This window comes from Staurois parvus, unplaced genomic scaffold, assembly GCF_062004578.1.
Source record: "Staurois parvus isolate SC_StPar_1 unplaced genomic scaffold, SC_StPar_1.0 ptg000006l, whole genome shotgun sequence".
Taxonomy (NCBI): Eukaryota; Metazoa; Chordata; class Amphibia; order Anura; family Ranidae; genus Staurois; species Staurois parvus.
In genome coordinates this window covers 4,277,529-4,289,550 of record NW_028317802.1, presented here as the reverse complement: position 1 = coordinate 4,289,550, position 12,022 = coordinate 4,277,529, and positions in this window count along the sequence as shown.

Sequence of the window (12,022 nt, the reverse complement as noted above, 5' to 3'; positions counted from 1 at the left end):
TTGTTACTCAGGGCCACAGAATTCATACTCAGGGACAGACAGAATTGTTACTGAGTGCCAGAGAATTGTTACTCAGGGACAGACAGAATTGTTACTGAGTGCCAGAGAATTGTTACTCAGGGACAGACAGAATTGTTACTGAGTGCCAGAGATTTGTTACTCGCACAGACACAAAATTGTTACTTGCACAGACACAGAATTGTTACTCGCACAGACACAGAATTGTTACTCAGGGCCACAGAATTCATACTCAGGGACAGACAGAATTGTTACTGAGTGCCAGAGAATTGTTACTCAGGGACAGACAGAATTGTTACTGAGTGCCAGAGAATTGTTACTCAGGGACAGACAGAATTGTTACTGAGTGCCAGAGAATTGTTACTCAGGGACAGACAGAATTGTTACTGAGTGCCAGAGAATTGTTACTCAGGGACAGACAGAATTGTTACTGAGTGCCAGAGAATTGTTACTCAGGGACAGACAGAATTGTTACTGAGTGCCAGAGAATTGTTACTCGCACAGACACAAAATTGTTACTTGCACAGACACAGAATTGTTACTCGCACAGACACAGAATTGTTACTCAGGGCCACAGAATTCATACTCAGGGATAGACAGAATTGTTACTGAGTGCCAGAGAATTGTTACTCAGGGACAGACAGAATTGTTACTGAGTGCCAGAGAATTGTTACTCAGGGACAGACAGAATTGTTACTGAGTGCCAGAGATTTGTTACTCGCACAGACACAAAATTGTTACTTGCACAGACACAGAATTGTTACTCGCACAGACACAGAATTGTTACTCAGGGCCACAGAATTCATACTCAGGGATAGACAGAATTGTTACTGAGTGCCAGAGAATTGTTACTCAGGGACAGACAGAATTGTTACTGAGTGCCAGAGAATTGTTACTCAGGGACAGACAGAATTGTTACTGAGTGCCAGAGAATTGTTACTCGCACAGACACAAAATTGTTACTTGCACAGACACAGAATTGTTACTCGCACAGACACAGAATTGTTACTCAGGGCCACAGAATTCATACTCAGGGACAGACAGAATTGTTACTGAGTGCCAGAGAATTGTTACTCAGGGACAGACAGAATTGTTACTGAGTGCCAGAGAATTGTTACTCAGGGACAGACAGAATTGTTACTGAGTGCCAGAGAATTGTTACTCGCACAGACACAAAATTGTTACTTGCACAGACACAGAATTGTTACTCGCACAGACACAGAATTGTTACTCAGGGCCACAGAATTCATACTCAGGGATAGACAGAATTGTTACTGAGTGCCAGAGAATTGTTACTCAGGGACAGACAGAATTGTTACTGAGTGCCAGAGAATTGTTACTCAGGGACAGACAGAATTGTTACTGAGTGCCAGAGAATTGTTACTCGCACAGACACAAAATTGTTACTTGCACAGACACAGAATTGTTACTCGCACAGACACAGAATTGTTACTCAGGGCCACAGAATTCATACTCAGGGACAGACAGAATTGTTACTGAGTGCCAGAGAATTGTTACTCAGGGACAGACAGAATTGTTACTGAGTGCCAGAGAATTGTTACTCGCACAGACACAAAATTGTTACTTGCACAGACACAGAATTGTTACTCGCACAGACACAGAATTGTTACTCAGGGCCACAGAATTCATACTCAGGGACAGACAGAATTGTTACTGAGTGCCAGAGAATTGTTACTCAGGGACAGACAGAATTGTTACTGAGTGCCAGAGAATTGTTACTCGCACAGACACAAAATTGTTACTTGCACAGACACAGAATTGTTACTCGCACAGACACAGAATTGTTACTCGCACAGACACATAATTGTTACTCAGGGCCACAGAATTCATACTCAGGGACAGACAGAATTGTTACTGAGTGCCAGAGAATTGTTACTCAGGGACACCTAATCGTTGAATTAAATAGTATGTCAGACAACATGCAGAGGAGTGGCAGAGGAGGCAATGTTTTAGGAGCGAGCAGACGTGGCAGCAGAGGAAGGGGTCGAGGCAGCAGTATTCGCAGCCAGAGGCCAGTGCTCCCGGTGTCATCCAGCGGTCGTGTCTCCACCGACAACCCTGCCGTCATTGATTGGTTGGCTCGGTCGTCTTCCTCTTCCCAGGTCACCTCTGACACCTACAGCCAACGGTCGGTGGGTACGTCAGACACAACCGTTAGTTGGCATGGCCCGGGACCAAGCCCACTGAAATCACGTGTCCTCTACCTGCCCCTGTCCTTTGCTGTTCCCTCACCAAGCGAAGTATCGCATGCTGTGGGCTCAGCCCCACTGTACAGTGAGGAAGAGCTAACAGAGGGCGGTCAGGAACGGGGGGAGACATCGGCCTTTTCAGCAGCCAAGCGAACAAGTACTGGCGAGGAGAGTGGCTCGGTAGCCGGTCTAGAGACAGGTCTGTCTCCTGACCCAGACGCAGCCGAGGGGGCTAGTAGTGAGGCGGAGACCCTACTTGATGATGAGGAGGTTGATCGCACTTGGCAGCCTCGTCGTCATCAGGCAATTTCTTCCGCATCATCAGGAGAAGAGGGTGGCAGCTTGGCAGCGAGCAAAACAGTCGGTGGGTTGCCCAGGAGACAGCAGCAGGGTCGCATCAGTGTCAGTGGAGCCAAACGTCCACGGAGTAGAGCACCAGCTCCACTGCAGCCTACCACCACGGCCAGTAGTGGTGCCGTTGCGCACGGAGGAAGTAGCAGTCAGCCAGTGAAGAGTAGCGGGGGCAAAGTTTCCTACTCGGTGGTGTGGCAATTTTTCCTCAAGCCGCCCGAGGAAGTAAACGTAGCCGTATGTCGACTATGTGGCCAGAAATGCAAGCGTGGCCAGGGGGCCCATGTTGGGACTACAGCGTTGCGTCAGCATATGCAGCGTCACCATTCGGTGGCCTGGGAAAACCGTGATAAACATACGGCGGTTCTGCCTGCCCCAGCCCCCGCTCCATCACCCGCTCCGTTACTTGCTCCGTCACCCGACGTCGTCAATCGCCCTCTATCAGCCAGTCAAGGCTCCAACACCTCTGCTGAGGGGAGTTGTCGCTCATTGGCATCTTCCGCTCGTTCAGATGCTCCTTCTCCTGCTACTCCTCTTCTCGGATTCCGTCAACAGTCTTTCTTGGAATCCGTATCCAAGAGACAACAGTTTGCGAGCACGCACCCGATGGTGCAAAAGCTGAACGTCCTCCTGTCCAAGTTGCTGGTGCTGCAGTCCCTCCCTTTCCAACTGGTGGACTCAGCACCTTTCCGAGAAATGATGGCTTGTGCCGCGCCGCGGTGGAGAGTGCCAAGCCGTCATTTCTTTGCCCAAAAGGCAGTGCCAGCCCTGCATTCACATGTAGAAGAGATGGTGGGCCAGTCTTTGAGCATGTCGGTCTCTGCCAAAGTGCACGGCAGCGCCGACGTGTGGAGCTGTAACTACGGTCAGGGACAGTACATGTCATTTACGGCCCACTGGGTGAACGTGGTGCCGGCACAGCCGCACCAGCAACTTGGACAGGTCACGACGCTTTTGCCTCCACGTTTGCACGTCCTTGGTCCAGCAAGCATGTCCGCCTCTACCACCTCTTTTTCCGCCGTGTCCTCAGCCGCCACCCCCGTGCCAAGTCCCATTACCCGACCGGCATATCACATGTGCAGGGCGCAACGGTGTCACGCTGTGCTGCACCTGGTATGCCTTGGCGAACGTAGTCACACAGGGGAGGAACTGCTGAGTGTAATGAACAGAGAAATCGACAGATGGCTGTCTCCGCGCAAACTAAAAATCGGAACCATGTTGACTGACAACGGAAAGAACATGGTGTCTGCTCTGCGTCAAGGAAGGTTGTGCCATGCGCCATGCATGGCTCACGTGTTCAATCTGGTTGTCAAGCGGTTCCTAAAATCCACCATCCCACTGCAAGACATCCTTAAAATGTCACGTAAACTGTGCATGCATTTCAGCCATTCCTACACCGCAAAGAACACCCTCATTGAGCTGCAGCGGCAGAACGGAATTCCACAGCATCGCCTGATCTGCGACGTTGCAACAAGGTGGAATTCAACCCTACACATGTTAGACCGCCTTTACGAGCAGCGAAAGGCCATCACCGATTTCCTGATGTTACAAGCGGATAAAGGTACTCCCCTGTGTAACTTAGATGTCAGCCATTGGCAGCTCATGCGTGACACCTGCCGCTTGCTCAGGCCCTTTGAGGAGGCCACGCTATTCGTGAGTCGGCAGGACTATGGGATGAACGACGTCATTCCTCTGTTGCACGTCCTGGAACAAATGCTGTTAACAATGGCTGGTCAGGGTGCGGTAGACGTGGCGCACAGATCTCAACGCCACATGACCCCTGTGGGGGCAGGACAGGAAGAAGAGGAGGAGGTAGAGGAGGACATTTGTGCTCAGGAATTATTGAGTGAAATGGGTGGTTTTTCCACTCAGCGGACAGGAGTGGAGGAGCAGGAGCATCTGGTAGAGGAGGAGGAGGAGGAGACAGAGGACCCAGACGCACCGTGGCAGTATGCTGTGGAGATGGAGGCAGGGAGTCCCTCGCATTCCTTGGCACAAATGGCCCATAGCATGCTCGGTTGCTTGCGTAGCGACAGCCGAATAATAACCATCAGACAGAGGGATGACTTTTGGCTGTCCACCTTGTTGGACCCTCGCTACCGGTCCAAAATGGTGGCCTTTTTCACACCTGCTGAGAGGGAGGCCAAAATTACGTACTATAAAAACCACCTATGTAGTCAGTTGGTCTCTGCCTTTGTGCGCCAACGTCCATCCTCAGACACTGTGGGCCCTGTGCGCTCGCGTTCCGCTGGCATGGCAGCAGGGGAGGGGTGGGGTGGTAGGAGCAGTGGCAGCTCCACCAGCAGTGGCTGCCTCAGTCTGCAGTCGATGATGAGTAGCTTTCTTCACCAGCGCAGTGAGGAAACTACTAACCAGCCGCAGCAGCAGCAGCAGCATCAGGTGGACCTGGAGCAGGAGCTCAAACAACAGGCTTGGGCCTACTTGGACAGCACCCTGCCAACCGAGGTAGACAATCCCCTTGACTACTGGGCAACGAAACTTGACCTTTGGCCCCAACTAGCTGAATTTGCCCTTGAAAGGCTGTCATGCCCGGCCAGTAGCGTGGCATCGGAGCGCGTGTTTAGTGCGGCAGGAGGTATTGTAACTCCGCGGAGGACACGACTGTCCACCCAAAGTGTGGAGAGACTCACGTTTGTGAAAATGAATCAGGCGTGGATTAGTCTGGATTTCAAACCACCAGTTCCTGACACAACTGACTAAATCCGCCATGAATCATGCCTCAAACATGTGCCACTTTCAGGTCTCCTCACACTGCTGGTGTGTTTAATTTTTTGACATAGGGTGCTGGCAGATTACGGGCCTCCTATAGCTGCTGCCAGGCCCCTAATCTGCCATGGGCCCCTATATACCGCCTCCTCATGCTGCTGCCAAGTCCAGAGTCTGTCATGGGTCCCTGTATGGCCTCCCATTGCTGCTGTCTCCATCGCCACACTCTGCTGCCATGTGCCACTTTCAGGTCTCTTCACACTGCTGGTGTGTTAAATTTTTTGACATAGGGTGCAGGCAGATTACGGGCCTCACATAGCTGCTGCCAGGCCCCTAATCTGCCATGGGCCCCTATATACCGCCTCCTCATGCTGCTGCCAAGTCTAGAGTCTGTCATGGGTCCCTGTACGGCCTCCCATTGCTGCTGTCTCCATCGCCACACTCTGCTGCCATGTGCCACTTTCAGGTCTCTTCACACTGCTGGTGTGTTAAATTTTTTGACATAGGGTGCAGGCAGATTACGGGCCTCACATAGCTGCTGCCAGGCCCCTAATCTGCCATGGGCCCCTATATACCGCCTCCTCATGCTGCTGCCAAGTCCAGAGTCTGTCATGGGTCCCTGTACGGCCTCCCATTGCTGCTGTCTCCATCGCCACACTCTGCTGCCATGTGCCACTTTCAGGTCTCTTCACACTGCTGGTGTGTTAAATTTTTTGACATAGGGTGCAGGCAGATTACGGGCCTCACATAGCTGCTGCCAGGCCCCTAATCTGCCATGGGCCCCTATATACCGCCTCCTCATGCTGCTGCCAAGTCTAGAGTCTGTCATGGGTCCCTGTACGGCCTCCCATTGCTGCTGTCTCCATCGCCACACTCTGCTGCCATGTGCCACTTTCAGGTCTCTTCACACTGCTGGTGTGTTAAATTTTTTGACATAGGGTGCAGGCAGATTACGGGCCTCACATAGCTGCTGCCAGGCCCCTAATCTGCCATGGGCCCCTATATACCGCCTCCTCATGCTGCTGCCAAGTCCAGAGTCTGTCATGGGTCCCTGTACGGCCTCCCATTGCTGCTGTCTCCATCGCCACACTCTGCTGCCATGTGCCACTTTCAGGTCTCTTCACACTGCTGGTGTGTTAAATTTTTTGACATAGGGTGCAGGCAGATTACGGGCCTCACATAGCTGCTGCCAGGCCCCTAATCTGCCATGGGCCCCTATATACCGCCTCCTCATGCTGCTGCCAAGTCTAGAGTCTGTCATGGGTCCCTGTACGGCCTCCCATTGCTGCTGTCTCCATCGCCACACTCTGCTGCCATGTGCCACTTTCAGGTCTCTTCACACTGCTGGTGTGTTAAATTTTTTGACATAGGGTGCAGGCAGATTACGGGCCTCACATAGCTGCTGCCAGGCCCCTAATCTGCCATGGGCCCCTATATACCGCCTCCTCATGCTGCTGCCAAGTCCAGAGTCTGTCATGGGTCCCTGTATGGCCTCCCATTGCTGCTGTCTCCATCGCCACACTCTGCTGCCATGTGCCACTTTCAGGTCTCTTCACACTGCTGGTGTGTTTAATTTTTTGACATAGGGTGCTGCAAGATAACGGGCCTCACATAGCTGCTGCCAGGCCCCTAATCTGCCATGGGCCCCTATATACCGCCTCCTCATGCTGCTGCCAAGTCCAGAGTCTCTCATGGGTCCCTGTACGGCCTCCCATTGCTGCTGTCTCCATCGCCACACTCTGCTGCCATGTGCCACTTTCAGGTCTCTTCACACTGCTGGTGTGTTTAATTTTTTGACATAGGGTGCAGGCAGATTACGGGCCTCACATAGCTGCTGCCAGGCCCCTAATCTGCCATGGGCCCCTATATACCGCCTCCTCATGCTGCTGCCAAGTCCAGAGTCTCTCATGGGTCCCTGTACGGCCTCCCATTGCTGCTGTCTCCATCGCCACACTCTGCTGCCATGTGCCACTTTCAGGTCTCTTCACACTGCTGGTGTGTTTAATTTTTTGACATAGGGTGCAGGCAGATTACGGGCCTCACATAGCTGCTGCCAGGCCCCTAATCTGCCATGGGCCCCTATATACCGCCTCCTCATGCTGCTGCCAAGTCTAGAGTCTGTCATGGGTCCCTGTACGGCCTCCCATTGCTGCTGTCTCCATCGCCACACTCTGCTGCCATGTGCCACTTTCAGGTCTCTTCACACTGCTGGTGTGTTAAATTTTTTGACATAGGGTGCAGGCAGATTACGGGCCTCACATAGCTGCTGCCAGGCCCCTAATCTGCCATGGGCCCCTATATACCGCCTCCTCATGCTGCTGCCAAGTCCAGAGTCTGTCATGGGTCCCTGTAAGGCCTCCCATTGCTGCTGTCTCCATCGCCACACTCTGCTGCCATGTGCCACTTTCAGGTCTCTTCACACTGCTGGTGTGTTTAATTTTTTGACATAGGGTGCAGGCAGATTACGGGCCTCACATAGCTGCTGCCAGGCCCCTAATCTGCCATGGGCCCCTATATACCGCCTCCTCATGCTGCTGCCAAGTCTAGAGTCTGTCATGGGTCCCTGTACGGCCTCCCATTGCTGCTGTCTCCATCGCCACACTCTGCTGCCATGTGCCACTTTCAGGTCTCTTCACACTGCTGGTGTGTTAAATTTTTTGACATAGGGTGCAGGCAGATTACGGGCCTCACATAGCTGCTGCCAGGCCCCTAATCTGCCATGGGCCCCTATATACCGCCTCCTCATGCTGCTGCCAAGTCTAGAGTCTCTCATGGGTCCCTGTACGGCCTCCCATTGCTGCTGTCTCCATCGCCACACTCTGCTGCCATGTGCCACTTTCAGGTCTCTTCACACTGCTGGTGTGTTAAATTTTTTGACATAGGGTGCAGGCAGATTACGGGCCTCACATAGCTGCTGCCAGGCCCCTAATCTGCCATGGGCCCCTATATACCGCCTCCTCATGCTGCTGCCAAGTCCAGAGTCTGTCATGGGTCCCTGTAAGGCCTCCCATTGCTGCTGTCTCCATCGCCACACTCTGCTGCCATGTGCCACTTTCAGGTCTCTTCACACTGCTGGTGTGTTTAATTTTTTGACATAGGGTGCAGGCAGATTACGGGCCTCACATAGCTGCTGCCAGGCCCCTAATCTGCCATGGGCCCCTATATACCGCCTCCTCATGCTGCTGCCAAGTCCAGAGTCTGTCATGGGTCCCTGTACGGCCTCCCATTGCTGCTGTCTCCATCGCCACACTCTGCTGCCATGTGCCACTTTCAGGTCTCTTCACACTGCTGGTGTGTTAAATTTTTTGACATAGGGTGCAGGCAGATTACGGGCCTCACATAGCTGCTGCCAGGCCCCTAATCTGCCATGGGCCCCTATATACCGCCTCCTCATGCTGCTGCCAAGTCCAGAGTCTGTCATGGGTCCCTGTACGGCCTCCCATTGCTGCTGTCTCCATCGCCACACTCTGCTGCCATGTGCCACTTTCAGGTCTCTTCACACTGCTGGTGTGTTAAATTTTTTGACATAGGGTGCAGGCAGATTACGGGCCTCACATAGCTGCTGCCAGGCCCCTAATCTGCCATGGGCCCCTATATACCGCCTCCTCATGCTGCTGCCAAGTCTAGAGTCTGTCATGGGTCCCTGTACGGCCTCCCATTGCTGCTGTCTCCATCGCCACACTCTGCTGCCATGTGCCACTTTCAGGTCTCTTCACACTGCTGGTGTGTTAAATTTTTTGACATAGGGTGCAGGCAGATTACGGGCCTCACATAGCTGCTGCCAGGCCCCTAATCTGCCATGGGCCCCTATATACCGCCTCCTCATGCTGCTGCCAAGTCTAGAGTCTGTCATGGGTCCCTGTACGGCCTCCCATTGCTGCTGTCTCCATCGCCACACTCTGCTGCCATGTGCCACTTTCAGGTCTCTTCACACTGCTGGTGTGTTAAATTTTTTGACATAGGGTGCAGGCAGATTACGGGCCTCACATAGCTGCTGCCAGGCCCCTAATCTGCCATGGGCCCCTATATACCGCCTCCTCATGCTGCTGCCAAGTCTAGAGTCTCTCATGGGTCCCTGTACGGCCTCCCATTGCTGCTGTCTCCATCGCCACACTCTGCTGCCATGTGCCACTTTCAGGTCTCTTCACACTGCTGGTGTGTTAAATTTTTTGACATAGGGCGCAGGCAGATTACGGGCCTCACATAGCTGCTGCCAGGCCCCTAATCTGCCATGGGCCCCTATATACCGCCTCCTCATGCTGCTGCCAAGTCCAGAGTCTGTCATGGGTCCCTGTAAGGCCTCCCATTGCTGCTGTCTCCATCGCCACACTCTGCTGCCATGTGCCACTTTCAGGTCTCTTCACACTGCTGGTGTGTTTAATTTTTTGACATAGGGTGCAGGCAGATTACGGGCCTCACATAGCTGCTGCCAGGCCCCTAATCTGCCATGGGCCCCTATATACCGCCTCCTCATGCTGCTGCCAAGTCTAGAGTCTCTCATGGGTCCCTGTACGGCCTCCCATTGCTGCTGTCTCCATCGCCACACTCTGCTGCCATGTGCCACTTTCAGGTCTCTTCACACTGCTGGTGTGTTAAATTTTTTGACATAGGGTGCAGGCAGATTACGGGCCTCACATAGCTGCTGCCAGGCCCCTAATCTGCCATGGGCCCCTATATACCGCCTCCTCATGCTGCTGCCAAGTCCAGAGTCTGTCATGGGTCCCTGTATGGCCTCCCATTGCTGCTGTCTCCATCGCCACACTCTGCTGCCATGTGCCACTTTCAGGTCTCTTCACACTGCTGGTGTGTTTAATTTTTTGACATAGGGTGCAGGCAGATTACGGGCCTCACATAGCTGCTGCCAGGCCCCTAATCTGCCATGGGCCCCTATATACCGCCTCCTCATGCTGCTGCCAAGTCTAGAGTCTGTCATGGGTCCCTGTACGGCCTCCCATTGCTGCTGTCTCCATCGCCACACTCTGCTGCCATGTGCCACTTTCAGGTCTCTTCACACTGCTGGTGTGTTAAATTTTTTGACATAGGGTGCAGGCAGATTACGGGCCTCACATAGCTGCTGCCAGGCCCCTAATCTGCCATGGGCCCCTATATACCGCCTCCTCATGCTGCTGCCAAGTCCAGAGTCTGTCATGGGTCCCTGTATGGCCTCCCATTGCTGCTGTCTCCATCGCCACACTCTGATGCCATGTGCCACTTTCAGGTCTCTTCACACTGCTGGTGTGTTAAATTTTTTGACATAGGGTGCAGGCAGATTACGGGCCTCACATAGCTGCTGCCAGGCCCCTAATCTGCCATGGGCCCCTATATACCGCCTCCTCATGCTGCTGCCAAGTCTAGAGTCTCTCATGGGTCCCTGTACGGCCTCCCATTGCTGCTGTCTCCATCGCCACACTCTGCTGCCATGTGCCACTTTCAGGTCTCTTCACACTGCTGGTGTGTTAAATTTTTTGACATAGGGTGCAGGCAGATTACGGGCCTCACATAGCTGCTGCCAGACATGTAATCTGCCATGGGCCCCCGTACCGACTCCTCATGCTGTGACGTTGCAACAAGGTGTAATTCAACCCTACATATGTTAGACCGCCTTTACGAACAGCTAAAGGCCATCACAGATTTCCTGATGTTAAAAGCGGATAAAGGTACTCCCTGTGTAACTTAGATGTCAGCCATTGTCAGCTCATGTGTGACACCTGCGCTTGCTCAGGCCCTTTGAGGAGGCCACGCTATTCGTGAGTCGGCAGGACTATGGGATGAATGAGGTCAAATCGGCCATGGGCCCCCGTACCGCCTGTTCACGCTGATGCTGGTCCCACAGTGTGACCTGGGTCCCTGTACGGCCTCCCATTGCTTCCACTCTGCCATGTGCCACTTTGAAATCTCCTCACACTCCTGCGGTTGTCCATTTTGTCATAGGTTGCTGGCAGATTACAGGCCTTCCATAGGTGCCACCAAGCCCCATATCGGCCATGGGCCCCCGTACCGCCTGGTCACGCTGCTGCTGGGCCCATAGTGTGACCTGGGTCCCTGTACCGCCTCCCATTGCTCCCACTCTGCCATGTGCCACTTTCAGGTCTCCTCACGCTCCTGCTGGTTTCCATTTTGTCATAGGTTGCTGTATGGCCTCCCATTGCTGCTGCCTCCACCGCCACACTGTGGCTCCAAACACTGGTTTTGGCCCCGTGACTGGCCAAAGGAGTGAAGTGTGCAGTGATTCTAAGATCGACGGCACTCATCTGCATGTCATACTGACAGACAGTATTATTTCTCTTCCCCAGCAGACTCCAAGGGCATTTAAATTAAAGGTACAGTGTTCTGCACTAATATTAAGTCTCTCTGAAGCCTAGAAACACCCTTTTTTAAGTTAAATTCACAGCGAATTTATTCGACTCGAATCGAATATTGTCCACGAATTCGCCGAATCAGTCGAATCGAATTTTTCATTTCTTCGCTCATCTCTAAACAGAACATTTATGTCTCTCTGTGATTGATGATGAAATTCTGTACTTGAAGGTAGGACCAAGTGGGCAGAAAGTGTTTCTTTTCAAAATTCACCAAGGTAATCTGTGAAATCTTTGACTCTCAAAATCCCCCACCATTCCAGTTCCAAAAGAACTGTGATGAAAGACTTGGAGTGACGTCTGTGTTACCCCTGAGTGGTGTCAATGAACTTAGAAGAATTGTGAACCCTCTTTTGTTAA